Source organism: Neovison vison, chromosome X (genome assembly GCF_020171115.1).
Source record: "Neovison vison isolate M4711 chromosome X, ASM_NN_V1, whole genome shotgun sequence".
Lineage (NCBI taxonomy): Eukaryota > Metazoa > Chordata > Mammalia > Carnivora > Mustelidae > Neogale > Neogale vison.
The window spans coordinates 76,201,108-76,214,587 of record NC_058105.1 but is presented as its reverse complement, the minus strand read 5'-3'; positions in this window follow the sequence as shown (position 1 = coordinate 76,214,587).

Here is a 13,480-nt window from a genome sequence, read left to right as displayed (position 1 = left end):
CGTTCAGCCTCTAGTACATGAACGCTGGGTTCATTCGCGAGATTCGGAAAGTTTTCATGAAGTACTTGTTCCACGATATCTTCTAGACTTCTTTCTTTCTCCTCCCCTTCAGGGATTCCAATAATTCTGACGTTGGAACGCTTCATGGCATCATTTATTTCCCTGATTCTGCTTTCGTGGGATCTAAGCTTTTTGTTCCAGGCTTCCTCCTGATCCTTTCTCTCTATCTGTTTGTCTTCCAGATCACTAATTCTATCTTTTGTCTCAGTTACCCTAGCTTTGAGAGAGTTTAGATTAGATTGGAACTCATTGAAAGCATTGTGGACCTCCTCCCTGGTAGCTTTCAGCTCCGCCCTAACATTATGAACATCCTGTCTGGTCGCTTTCAGTTCGGCCCTAATCAATTCTGTTTGGTCATCCATGGCTTTCTCCAATCTAGCTATTGCCTGGATAATTGTTAGCCTGAATTCTCTTTCCGACATATTGTCTATGTTGATAGCCGTTAGCTCTCTTGCAGAAGGCCCATCGTCTGTATTTTTCTTCTGTTGGGCATTCCTCCTCCTAGTCATTTTGGTGGGAGAAGACTGAACAGATGTAGCTGGATGTATCAACTCTGGTGCTGTCAAGGTGCACCCTGGAACACTTCTGAGCATTCAGGATTCCCCACCCAAACGAGAGACAAAAGAAAAGAAAAAGAAAAAGGAAAAAAGGAAAAGAAGAAAAAGTATAACAAAAAAGAAAAAAGAGAGAGAGAGAGACACACAGGAAAGAAAGGGAAGATGAAAGAGAAGGTTCAGCCCAGATAGGCCCCAAGGTAAGATTTATGACGTAGACAAACAAAAAGAGATAAAAAGACTGATACAATTATATGGCAAGAGAAAGAATATATATATATATATATATATATGCAAATAAAGAAAGAACCTCGTCAAAAAGAACCACAGGTGTAAAATTTATATGCTATCAGGACAAACACAAAAAACACAGAAACACTGGTGGAAGAAGATGGGAAAGTTCTTATAAATTCTCAGTGTGTGCGAGGAAGGTTGTTTTGATTTTTCCTGGATGTATCTTGATATCTTTGTTAAAGGACTCAACTTTCCTAAGATAAAGGGGATTAAAAATTGGTTTACCTATAGGGGTAGTATTGATTGGGGAAAGGGGATTACTTTGAAGTTAACTCTATATGAATATTAGAGGATAAAAATAAAAAGGAGTATACTAGACTAAACTAAACTAAATTTTCTTTAAAGAAAGGAATTCAAAAAATAAAAATGTAAAAGAAAAACATAGGTGTATGTATCAAAAAGTTCAGGTTAGAAAGGTATTATGGAATTTGATGTACTGTACAGCTCGCTGTGATGGTAAATAGGTTAAAAAAATTACCTATGTGTAAAAAAAAATATATGAACCGGAATAGTGGAAACGAGTGAACAATACAAGTTTTCCTATGAAGTAGTGGTGGTTCTCTTGTAGTCCTTTTCTTTTTTTTCTTTCTTGGTTTGTTTTCTGGCGGAGGGGCCTGCCACGTGGGGTGTCAGTCAATGATGTTTCCTGAGTTGAGTCCCCCCGCCCCCCTCAAGGGGGTGGGCTGTGGGGAATCTGTTTTTTTTCAGGCTTTTGTTCTCTGGCGGTTTTTTTGCTTGTTCACTTTTTTCCCTCTCACCTTGACCGCCTTTGATGGTTTTTGTAGTATTAGAAGAAATCAAACCGCACCCTGATTTCCGTCTCAGAGAGAAGCCTCAGTCTGGGTGCAGAAGCTGAATAAATTCCCCCTTGGCCACTGGCAGCGCAGGTTCCAAGTTGCAGACCCTGGGCGCGCAGGATCCTTTGCTCGTCCCCAAAGCCGAGGCAGTGGTGGCTGTCTGGGAGCTCCCGACCGCCAGAGAGGTTCCAAGCAGAGATCCACACTGAGATTTTGCCGCTGGCCCGGGCTGGGAGTGCCTGGCTTGCGCGCACCTCTTTTCAGAGGCGGCTATGGGTCGGGCGCGCGTCTGGGGCACTGAGAACGTGGCGCGGGTCCGTGAGCCCTAGGCTGGGCTTTTGCGCGCCTCTGTCAGGGGAAGAGTTTTGCGCGCGCGCGGCTTAGGCTTTGAAACAATGGCGCGGGTCAAGGAGCGCCGGCTGGGCCTCAGTAATTCAGGGGAGCGTGAGGGACGTGCGTGCGTATCTCGAGCTTTGTGGTAGGGCTAGCACGCGTTCCGCAGACCCGCGCGGCTCCCATCCCCTCACAGGAGCCGGAACCCACGCGCTCTGGGGCGCTCTCGTGGCTTAGGGACCAGGAGCGGTTTCTTCACCACACTCTCTCTGCCTCAGCGCCGGGGAGGCCGTCTGGGACCGGGGACTTAAGCCCCTGTCCCTAGCCGCCCCGATTCCCACAATTTCCCCCCGCGATCCTTTGCTCTTTTGGAGTGCTTTCAACCAGTCTCCAAGTTAATGCTGGTCCCCAGACGCAGGGCACTCTCGCTCATATTGGGGTATTACTCTCCCACCGGTCGCCTCTGGTGGCTCCCTCCCCCTTTTGTTTATCTTCCGATATCAGTCCGCAGTTCCCATTCCACTTTACCTGCTCACTGGCGTCTTCTGCCCCAGTAGAGATCCAGACGTGTATAATTCTGATCTCAGGCTGATTTCATGGGTGATCGGAGTTCTTTGGTAGGTAATCAGCTCACTTTGGGGTACCAGCTGAAAAGACGCCTCTTCCTACTACCCCGCCATCTTGTCCCTCTCTGAATAAGAATTTTAAGTAAGTTCATACCCTTTGATTCAACATTTCCACTTACTTCTAGAAATCTATTCCAAGGAAATAAAGGTTCTTACAAAGACATCTGCACAAAGGTATTCAGTACTTCAGAGGTCACATTTTTTGCCAGTGTGGCAGGTTGGACACTGAAGATAGAAATTCAATTTAATTATAAATAAACAAGTTATTTTTCCTATGCTTGCATGCTTATAGATTTACTAAGATTCATACTTGATATAGATATATATGCATATGCATATACATATACATATAGATTTATGGTAGGCCACATTACATGTTTCAGGGAACGGCTAAATAAATGTGGTAAGAGATAATATAGAACGATTTCAAAGAATATTTATCAACAGGGAAATGTCAATTTTATGACATTAAGGTAAAGGAGGAGGACACAACAGAGTGTAAAAAGTATAATTTTTTTAATTTATTTTTTTATTTATTTGCAGCATAACAGTATTCATTATTTTTGCACCACATCCGGTGCTCCATGCAATCCGTGCCCTCTATAATACTTACCACCTGGTACCCCAACCTCCCACCCCCCCCACTACTTCAAACCCCTCAGATTGTTTTTCAGAGCCCATAGTATAATTTCAATTAAGAAAAACAAGTAATACAAACACACATATACACATTCAGAAAAGAGGACTGGAATGAAATGAACCAACAAATTTAACCATGGTTGTATGTTGTACGACTCTTGGTTGTAGGATTATGGGATTTTTTTTCCTATTACATATATTTTGTTTTCTGTATTTTGGGGTGATTTCCCCCATTGATCATTATTTTTTATTAATTTATTTCATCTGAGTATAGTTGACACACAATGTTTCATTAGTTTCAGGTATATATTATAGTGCTTCAACAAGTTTACAAATTATGCTATACTCACCATGAGTATAGCTATATGTCACTATACAATACTATTAGAATATCATTGACTACATTCCTTATTTGTAAAGAAGTTAAAGTGTCACCATTTGCAGATGATACAATACTATACATAGAAAGCCCCAAAGACTGTGCCAAAAATCTACAAGAAGGAACAATTGAGGAGGAGGGGGGGAAATGGTGGAGGAGTAGGGGACCCTGTTTCAACCAGTCCTCTGAATTTAGCTGGGTATCTACCAAACCATTCTGGACACCCACAAAATTATCCTGAGATATAAGAATATATTTCTGGATCTCTACAAGCAGGAAAACACCACCTGTCACAAGGTAGGAAGGGCTGAGTCATGAATCTGTGGGCAGATATAGGAAGATAAGCAGAAGGGCGAGGAAGCTGCCATAAGCTGGCTACTGGAAAGTGAGGTAACACTGAAGTGCAAAAGCATTCTGCACCAGGGACCAGGCAAAACTCAGAGCAGTAGTGGTTGAGAAAGGGCTTTAGACAGCTCTCAACAGGATCCAGGAGCTATGGGGGCACACATATGAACCTGGGACTGCTCCAGGTTTTAAAAGCACAAAGGGCAGAGACAAGCCCTGGCACCTGGGTGGACAACAGAGGTGCCTGTGGGTGGCTGTGGGTGTGTACTACTCATGGAGCTGTGGGTGTGTACTACTCATGGAGGCTGTGGTTTTCAGTGACACCTACAGAAATGGAGGCTGTGTGCTCTGGTGGGTTCAGAGAAGAACACACTGGGATTTCTCAGCTCCGGGACAGCGGTCTGGGTGTGGGCATTTTTGCTCTAACCCTCAGAAGAATCATGGAAAGTTGCCAGAAAACAAAAGTTCAAAAATCCAGTTTCCACTGAACCCAGCCCCCCGACAGGGGGCAGGGCAACTCTGCCCAAGAAGGGGACACAGCACTACAGGTCCCTCTCCCAGAAAATAGGCTGGAAGAATAAGAGGACACAGTCCCAGAGTCCCCATAAAACTATAAATCCCCAACACCAGCGGAAAATAGTATACTGAGCTCCAGGCATTGTATCATGACTTGAGTATTTTTCAGATATGACTCTCTTTATCTTTTTATTCTTTCTCTTACGCTTCTTCTCTGTTTTATTCTTTTTACCTTTTTCTCATTTCAACTAGATGTATAATATATCATTTCATAGTAGATTTTAACTCATACTTTTTCAAGCCTATACTTTTATAGATATATGCTTCAATGTAGTTCTCTCTCTCTCTCTCTCTCTATATATATATATATATATATATAGAACTACATTGAAGCATATATCTATAAAAGTGTATATATATATATATACTAGGGAAAAAAGGACACAGCTTCCCAGAAGTAGTGTCCTCTAACAAACAGAAAAAAATATACCCAGGAAAAACTGAAACACCCTCCTTTGCCCACACTGAGAGATTATAGCTCCTCCTAACATCACCACCCCTCTTTTTTAATTTCTAATTTTAAAATTAAATTTTATTCTTGGGTTTCCTTTTTTTTAAGTGGTGGCTTCCAATTACTCCTAGATTTTCTGAGGGCTCATCTTGTTTAGGTCATGATTGATATTTTTTGACTCTGTATGTTCCTTCAGCCACCCATCAACAAAATGACTAGGAGGAGGAACTCCCAACAAAAAAAGAACCAGAGACAGTGGCCTCTGCCACAGATCTGATGGATATGGATATAAGCAAGATGTCAGAGATAGACTTCAGGGTAGCAAGCATGATGTCAAAGGCTAGGCTTGAGAAAAGCATTAGTGAGAATATAGAATCTCTAAGGCCAGAAATGAAAACCAACTAGGATAAAATTAAGAATGCTATGAATGAGATGCAGTCTAAACTGGATACTCTAAGAGGTAGGGTAAATGAGGCAGAAGAATGAATTAATAATCTAGAAGATAAGCTGATAGTAAGAAGAAAGTCAAGGAGGCTAGGGATAAACAAGTAGAAGCCCATGAGATCAGAATTAGAGAGATAAATGAAATCATGAAACTTTCCAATGTCCAAATTACTGGGATCCCTTAGGGGGTTGGGGGGGACTAGAAGATGTATTTCAACAAATCATAACTGAGAACTTTCTTAATATGGGGAAGGAAACAAGCATTCATGTCCAGCAGACCAAGAGGACCCCACCCAAAGTCAATAAAAACAGATGAACACCTTGCCATATAATAGTAAAACTTGCTAATCTTAGAACCAAGGAACCTATCCTGAGAGCAGCAAAGGAGAAAATATTTCTTATGCATGGAGAGTTCTTCATCAGAATAACATCAGACTTGCCCACAGAGACCTGGAAAGCCAGATATATTCAGGGTACTAAAGGAGAAGAACATGTAGCCAAAAATACTTTATCCAACAAGATTGTTGTTCAAAATTTACAGAGAGATAAAGACTTTCCAGGACCAAAAGAAACTGAAATAATATGTGTCCACCAAGCCAGTCCTTCAAGAAATATTAAGGGGAGGATTATATAAAAGACACGAATAGTAATGTAGACCCGAAATTACCAGAGACAATCTACAGAAACAGGGACTTTAGAGGCAATATGATGGCACTAAATTCATATCTTTCAATATGTATTCCCAATGTGAATGGGCTGAACACTCCCATCAAAAGGCACATGGTTTAAGATTGCAAAAAAAAGAAGGACTAGCCATATGCTGTCTATAAGAGAGTCATTTTGAACTTTCAGATTGAAAGTGAGGGGGTGGAGAAACATTTATCATGCCAATGGGCCTCAAAAGAAAGCAGGGGTAGCAATCCTCATATCAGACAAATTAGATTATAAAAAGGACTGTAGTAAGAGACATAGAATAACACTATATCATACTTAGATTCTATCCAATAAGAAAATCTAACAGTTATAAATATCTATGCCCCAACATGGGAGCAGCCAACTATGTAAGCAAACTATTAACAACAATAACAAAATGTATTGATAATAATACATTAATAATAAAAGACATCAACATTCAACTCAAAGCCTCACAGCAATGGACAGATCATCTAAGCAGAAACTCAACAAAGAAATAAGAACTTTGAAGAAAAGAAAGAAAGAAAGAAACAAACAAACAAACAAGAACTTTGAATGACACATTAGACCAGAGAGACTTCACAGATATGTAAAGGACATTCCACCCTAAAACAACAGAATACTCATTCTTCTTGAATGCACATGGAATTTTCTCCAGATTAGACCACATACTGGATCACAAATCAACAAATCAGGTATCAACTGACACCAAAAGATTGAGATTATTCCTTGCCTATTTTTAGACCACAATGTCTTGAAATTGGAACTAAATCATACACACACACACACACACACACACACACACACATTTGGAAGGAATTCAAACACTTGGAAGTTAAAGAGCATCTTGCTAAAGAATGATTGGGTCAACCAGGAAATGGAAGAATATTTTAAACAATTCGTGGACTAATGAGAATGAAAACACACCATTCCAAAACCTATGGCATATTGCAAAAGTTGTCCTAAGAGGGAAATACAACAAAATACAAGCCTCTCTCATAAAATCAGAAAAAATCCCAAATTCACAAGCTAACCTTACACCTAAATGAGCTAGAAAAACAAGAGCAAATAAAATCTAAACCAAGAAGAAGGGAAATAATAAAGATTAGACAAGAGAGCTATGAAATAGAAACCAGAAATACAGTAAATTAGAACAACAAAACCAGAAGCTGGTTCTTTGAAAGAATTAATAAGATAGAAAAACTTTTGGTTAGACTTATCCAAAATAAAAGAGAAAGGACCCAAATTAATAAAATCATGAATGAAAGGGGGGATCATGATTAAGTCCAAGGAAATAGAAACAATTACTAAAATTATTACCAGCAACTATATGCCAACAAATTAAGCAACCTGGAAGAAAAGGATGCTTTCTGGGAAATTTATAAACTACAATGAAACAGGAAGAAATAAACAATCCTAATAGATCAATGACCCATAACGAAATTGAAGCAGTGATCAAAAAACGTCCAAAAAACAAGAGTCCATGGTCAGATGGATTCCCAGGTGTAACCACCCCTCAGAAAAACATACTGCTTAAAATATAACCTATGAGAAATTATACTAGTTATCAAGCATGCTTAGATATAGACTTGAGAAGAACAGGTACTGGCAATAGGTCTCTGGGGGAGAGGACAATAGACATCCTTGAAGCGGAACAGCTGGGAATGCCCTGCCCAGTCAGGGTGGAATGCCACCTGCTTCATTTTTCAATTCTCTCCCCTTCCCCATAAAGCACCTGTACTTAGTTAGACAGTCTTTTTATTTGGGCTTGCTCACTATAGGTCATGTACTAGGTGACCAGACATATTTTGCCTTTCTTCTTACTTATCTACAAGACTCATGGTCAATGTGTAATCTACTCCAGCTTCTTTGTTGATTGTTACCCACTTTCTAATAAATAGGAGACTGAGGAGTTGTTTGTGGTGATGGCCTTTTCTACTGTCGTCCCCTGCTCCCATTCTCTTGCAGCTGACTTGTTTGTGCCTCCTTCTTTTCCTATGTGCTGTCAGGAGGCGACACCAAGGGGGAATCTGCAAAACATTTAAAGTAGAAATAATACCTCTTCTCCTGAATCAGCTTCAAAAATTGAAACAGAAGGAACAGTTCCAAACTCATTCTATGAGACCAGCATTACTTTGAACTCCAAACCAGGCAGAGACCCCATCAGAAAAGATAATTACAGACCAATATCTCTGATACACATGGATGCCAAAATTCTCAACAAGATCCTAGTCATTAAGACCTAACAATACATTGAAAAGATTATTCACCACAACCAAATGAGATTTTATTTCTGAGATGCAAGGGTGGTTCAACACCTGCAAATCACACAACATTGTAAAGCACATTAATAAAAGAGAAGATGAGGACCATGATCCTCTCAACTGATGCAGAAAAAGCATTTGAGAAAATTCAAAATACTTTCCTGATTAAAAGTCTTCAGAGTATAGGAATAGAGGGAACATTCCAAAATATCAGACCATTTATGAAAAACACACAGTGAATATCATATTCCTTTAAGATCAGGAACAAGACAGGAATGCCCACTCTCATGAATATTATTCAACATAGTGCTAGAAGTCCTAGCATCAGCAATCATACAATGACAAGAAATAAAAGGCATCCAAACAGGCAAAGAAGTCAGACTCTCTCTTTGTAGATGACATGATACTTTATGTCATCTACCAAAGGACCACCCTAAAATTACTAGAAATTGTAGCAATTCACCAAGGTGGCAAGATACAAAATCAATGCACAGAAATCAGTTATTTTTCTATACACTAACAACGTAAATGTAGAAAGAGAAATTAAGGAATAGATTTCATTTATAATAACAATAAAATGATAAGCTACCTTGGAATAAAACTAACCAAATAGGTAAAGGATCTATACCCTAAAAAATACAGAACATTTATCTTTAGGGTAAATACCCAGTAGTGCAATTGCTGGGTCATAGGGCAGTTCTTTTTTTTTTTTAAGATTTTATTTATTTATTTGATAGAGATTACAAGTAGGCAGAGAGGCAGGTAGAGAGAGAAGGAGGAGGAAACAGGCTCCCTGCTGAGCAGAGAGCCTGATGCGGGACTCGATCCCAGGACCCCGAGATCATGACCTGAGCCAAAAGCAGCGGCTTAACCCACTGAGCCACCCAGGTGCCCAGGGAAGTTCTATTTTCAACATTTTGAGGAACTTCCATGCTGTTTTCCAGAGTGGTTGTACCAGCTTGCATTCCCACCAACAGTGTAGGAGGGTTCCCCTTTCTCCGCATCCTCGCCAACATCTGTCATTTCCTTAAGTGGGTAGGAGAAGAATCCATGAAAACAAGATGGGATAGGGAGGGAGACAAACCATAAGTGACTCTTAATCTCACAAAACAAACTGAGGGTTGCTGGGGGGAGGGGGGTTGGGAGAAGGGGGGTAGGGTTATGGACATTGGGGAGGGTATATGCTTTGGTGAGTGCTGTGAAGTGTGTAAACCTGGCGATTCACAGACCTGTACCCCTGGGGATAAAAATATATGTTTATAAACAATAAAAAATTTAAAAAAATAAATAAAAAAAATAAAAATGTAAAAAAAATACAGAACATTTATGAAAGAAAAGGAGAAAGACACAAAAAGATGGAAAAACATTCCATGCTTATGGATTGGAAGGCATGGCTCAGTTGGTTGGATGTCTGCCTTCAGCTCGGGTCTTGATCTCAGAATCCTGGGATCGGGTCTCATGTCTGGATCCCTGCTCCTCAGGGAGCCTGCTTCTCCCTCTGCCTGCTGAACCCCTGCTTGGGCTCTGTCTCCTTCTGTCAAGTAAACAAATGAAATCTTTTTTTAATGTCTATGCTGCCAAGATCAATCTACACTTTCAGTGCCCTCCTTATTAAAATACCATTGGCATTTTTCAAGGAGGTGGAACAAAGAATCCTAAAATTTGTCTGGAACCAGAAAAGACTGCGAATCTCCTGGGCAATGTTGAAAAATATAAAACTAGGCTGGGGGCACCCATTGTCTGACCTCAAGCTGTATTACAAAGATGTGATCATCAAGGCAGGATAATGTTGGCACAAAAATAGACACATAGAACAATGGAACAGATAGACACTCAAGGAATGGACCCTCAGCCATATCATCAACAAATCTTTGACAAATCAGGGAAAAATATCCAATGGAAAACAGTCTCTTCTATAAATTGTGTTGGGAAAATTGGACAGTTATATACAGAATATTGAAACTGGACCATTCTCATACACCATAAACAAATATAAACTCAAAATGGATCAAAAAGGCAAGATGGCAGAGAGATAGGAGACCCTGTTTCAACCTAAAGTGAGCTAAATATTTACCAAAACACTCCGAACACTTATGGAATCAGTCTGAGATTCAAGAATATATATTTCTGGATCTCTACGAAGGCAGAAGACATCAGTGGAGAGGTAAAGTGGAGTGGGGATGCTAGGACTGATATCAGAGGATAAACAGAAGGGGGAGGGAACCACCAGAAGCAACCCATTGGAAAGTAACACCCCAATATGTAAGTTCCCTGTAGTTGGAGACCAGCATTAACTTGGAGTCTAGTTAAAAGCACCCAAAAAAGAGGAAAAGATTTTAAGGGGCAACTGGTGGAATTGGGTGGTCAGAAGCAGGGCCTAAGTCCATGTTCCCAGCATGGCTAGCACCTGTGATCACCCATGCCAGAGAGTGCAGCGAAGCCTCCAGTCTATGGTTCCTGAGCTTTTGGCTTTCTGCTGTTTGCACCACTGCTAGGCTGGGCGGACTTCCACCCATGCCTGAGAGAGCCTGGTATGGATGCCAACTGGTGGTCTCTAGGACCATAGTCTTCCACAGCCTGCTGAGGGTCTGAGCACTCCCAGCCCACAACTGAGAGAACCTGGCACATTTTCCAGTCAGGATCCCTCGGAGACAGCCTTCGGCAAACTGCGTAACCTTGGGGTCTGGGTGCACCCGAAGTGGGCCAGACTGCAGTCCTGGAAAAGGCAGCCACCAGAAGTGGGTTCCCCAGACAAATTTCACTCACAGGGATAGTGGAATGGGGGTACAGAGACAAGTGGGGGCCTCAGGCGACCACTGAGGCAGTGGTTAGGGGGCACACCACCTATAGGAGGTTGTGCTGTTCAGCGGAGTTCACAGAGGGAAGTCTGTGTGCTCTGGACCACCCAAAGGGGAGCAGAGTGAGGCTTCTAACTGAGGTGAAGCTCTGGGTACAGACATTTGCTTTCCACTAAGCCTCCCCCAAACTGCAAAAAGCCGCCAAAGAACAAAAACTTCCAGAGAACAAAAGCCTGAAAAAACGGTTTCCACACAGTCCAGCCACTTGATAACCTACAGGGCCACTCAACCCAAGCAAGACTGATGGGAGAACAATGCAGCAGGCCCTTCCCACAGAAGGCAAGCCAAAAGAATGAGAGGAAAACCACCACAGGGTCCTCATAAAACTGTAAAACCCAAACATCAGGGGAAAACAATATACTAAACTCACAATATTGACCTAAAACCTGTATATTTCATAGATACAATGTTTTTTAAAAATTCGTTCTCACCGTTGTTGTTCTTTTAATTAATTTAAATTACCTACCTTTACAACTAGAGGTTTAATACAACATATTCCATAATAACTTTCTAAAGTTTTTTAAATAATATATAATGTATTATTAGCCCTAGGGGTATAGGTCTGTGAATCGCAGGTTCACAGTACTCACCATACCACATACACTCTCTAATATCCATAATCCAACCACCCTCTCCCACCCCCCATCCTCCTGGCAACTCTCAGTTTGTTTTTTTCCCTAATCCCCAAACCCCCCACATTACCTCTCAAATTCCTCATATCAGGGAGATCATATTATGATTGTCTTTCTCTGATTGTCTTATTTTGCTCAGCATAATACCCTCTAGTTCCATCCACATCATTGCAAATGGCAAGATTTCATTTCTTTTGATGGCTGCCTAGTACTCCATTGTGTGTGTGTATGTGTATATACATATATATACATATACATATGTGTGTGTGTATATATATATATATATATATATATATATATATATATATATAAAACATCTTCTTTATCTATTCATCTGCTTATGGACATTTACATTTAGGTTCTTTCCATAGTTTGGCTATTGTGGACATTGCTGCTATCAACATTTGGGTGCATGTGCCTGTTCGGGTCACTACATTTGTATCTTTAGGGTAAATACCCAGTAGTGCGATTGCTGGGTCATATAGGGTAGCTCTATTTTCAACTTTTTGAGGAAACTCCATGCTGTTTTCCAGAGTGGTTGCACCAACTTGCATTCCCACCAACAGTGTAGGAGGGTTCCCCTTTCTCCACATCTTTGCCAGCATCTGTCATTTCCTGACTTGTTAATTTTACCCATTCTGAGTGGCATGAGGTGGTATCGCATTGTGGTTTTGATTTGTATTTCCCTGATGCCGAATGATGTGGAGCACTTTTTCATGTGTCTGTTGGCCATCTGGATGTCTTCTTTGCAGAAACGTCTGTTCATGTCCTCTGCCCATTTCTTGATTGGATTCTTTGTTCTTTGGGTGTTGAGTTTGAAAAGTTCTTTATAGATTTTGGATATTAGCCCTTTATCTGATGCCATTTGCAAATATCTTCTCCCATTCTGTCAATTGTCTTCTGGTTTTGTTGGCTGTTCCTTTGTTGTGCAAAAGCTTTTGAACTTGATGAAGTCCCAATAGTTCATTTTTGCCCTTGCTTCTCTTGCCTTTGGTGATGTTTCTAGGAACAAGTAGCTGTGGCTGAGGTCAAACAGGTTGCTGCCCGTGTTCTCCTCAAGGATTTTGATGGATTCCTTTCTCACATTGAGGTCTTTCATCCATTTGGAGTCTATTTTTGAGAGTGATGTAAGGAAATGGTCCAGTTTCATTTTTCTGCATGTGGCTGTCCAATTTACCCAACACCATTTGTTGAAGAGACTGGTTTTTTTTTCATTGGACATTCTCTCCTGCTTTGTCAAAGATTATTTCACCATACAGATGAATGGATCAAGAAGATGTGGTATATATACACAATGGAATACTATGCAGCCATCAAAAGAAACGAAATCTTGCCATTTGCGACAACATGGATGGAACTAGAGCGTATCATGCTTAGCGAAATAAGTCAAGCGGAGAAAGACAACTATCATATGATCTCCCTGATATGAGGAAGTGGTGATGCAACATGGGGGCTTAAGTGGGTAGGAGAAGAATCCATGAAACAAGATGGGATAGGGAGGGAGACAAACCATAGGTGACTCTTAAACTCACGAA